The sequence below is a fragment of the Myotis brandtii genome, unplaced genomic scaffold, assembly GCF_000412655.1.
Source record: "Myotis brandtii unplaced genomic scaffold, ASM41265v1 scaffold51, whole genome shotgun sequence".
Taxonomy (NCBI): domain Eukaryota; kingdom Metazoa; phylum Chordata; class Mammalia; order Chiroptera; family Vespertilionidae; genus Myotis; species Myotis brandtii.
The window spans coordinates 3,314,440-3,316,524 of NW_005369442.1; positions in this window are offsets into that span (position 1 = coordinate 3,314,440).

Genomic DNA, 2,085 nt, shown 5'->3' on the forward strand with positions numbered 1-2,085 from the left:
TCCTCTCTGTAAAAAATCAATAAAATATATTTAAAAATAAATAAATAAAAATAAATCTGAGAATAATATTATTAAGAACATATATAATTAAAATTTAAAAAGTGATGAATTAAATATGTAGGAAAGAATCCATATTCTCAAAATAAAAAAAACTCATTCATATTTTAAAGTATTTATCTTACAGAAGACCTTAAATTTTGGATGCAGCAGAGTAAAATACAGCCTCTTGTAAAACAATTAAGAATTCAAGTTCTCCCAAGGAAATTTTGTATTGATTTGTAACCTGGCCTTGAATTTGCCCTTGGTGTTCATGTCATGATAATTTGGGTCACTCTGAATATGCCATCTCTTGAACAAGGGCCTCTGCTAATTTTAAATGAACCCAGCTGCCAATTTGCATTCTTCTATTTGTACCACCGTATGTGGGAATGAATTCACAATTAATAAGACATTTCCAGTAAGTAGTCAGATAGAGGAAATGAAGGACATTTCTAATAAGTTTAAAAGGAGATGTTTCATTTTTGTCTTTTTGGACATAAAAAGGGGAAAGAAAACAGTTATGTCTTTGAGGGCTTTGATAGAGGACATGCAACCTCAAATTAGATTTTAGTTTGAGAGAGAGAGAGAGAAAGAGAGAGAGAGAAAAAACAGAAATTTAAAAAGAGAATAAATGTAGAAAAGTTAGCACCAGGCCTAAATTATTATTTTTTTGCTCTCTTTTTTCCTTTTGTACTTTCTGTATTTCCTTCCTTCTCTCTTTGATCAATGAAAATTAATACTTCTTAAGTTTGATTCATGGGGAGAGCTTGCATTTCATAGTAAGTAGTAATCAAAACCTTTGGGTGTTACACACCTTAAGGCCCACATTCCATCTTGCATCTGACGCTGAATTCATTAATAATATATTGTCAGATACAGGAAAACAAAGGTCCTACTGAGAAATAGACAAGGAAACTTAGGAGGCTGGAAGCTCTTTCGTCAGAGAAACAAGCGAAGGAACTTAAAAGGAACTGGGGGAACCGGGGTAGGAGTTAGGAAAATCTTAATAGGTGGGTTTTCGAGCTTGCTGTTTTCTTTGTGTAGAATGTTCCTTCACCTACTTTCCACTTGTTGAAATTCTCCAAGGCCAGATTAGAAAACCATCTATTCTAAGAAGTTCCTAGACCCTTTTATTTAGGAACCATCTCCCTACTCTGAACCCCTATTTAGCACTTGCTGCTACCTCTATGATAATACTAGTGGCAGTCCAATTTATCTAGATAAGATTACTCAGGGCCTTGAATGCCACACGAGGAGGTTTATGGGAGCCATTAAGCTTCTGAGCACTGGCATGATTTAAAGTATCAAAGACAGACTAAGAAGGCAGTTCTGGTGTAAACTGAAGGAAAGGGGTGCATAAATCTCTCTGCCTTATTACTGTGTGCCAGGCATTAGGCATGGTTACTCCATAAAACCTGGGAAGCCAGGCTCCTTTCCGACACGTGGTCACCAGGCAGCCTCCATGTCCTCATCACCCTTCTCTACCCTCTGTAATCCGAAGATAATTTCTCCACTGAAGTCCTGCTTTGAAGGCTCAGCAATGACCTACTACGTCTACGGATGTGTCCGCTCATTACTCATTCTGTTTTGCGTCCGCGATCTTCCCGAAACGTTTTCTTCTCACAACTCAAGAACCGACTGCGTTTTTCTCGTTGACTGTTTACAATTTAGAATGCATTTTTACGGTTGAAACTTAAAAGCGGAGTTTAATTAGTCAAGTGGCTATGGGTGGAGCCTTGAAGAGATTAGGAAGGGTATTTTCGAGCGCTTTAGACTTGAAAGGCGGGTGACAATAGTTCTCAAGAGTCTGGTCTAAGCCTGCAGATTTTTCTTTGAACAGCTCCATTCTCAAGCGTGCACGCCTGGGCTGGGGGCTAACTTCCCTGTTGCTTATGGAATAAGAAATCAAGGAGCGCTGGGTTTGCCTTTTTTTTTTTGTTGCTTCTTCTTCTGACCTAAGGGCAGCAGTGAGGGGCCCGGCGGATTAGGTGAGGCTGCCCCTAGGCGCACCCGTCCCCAGCCCCGCTCGGGCCCAGGGCTGCCCAC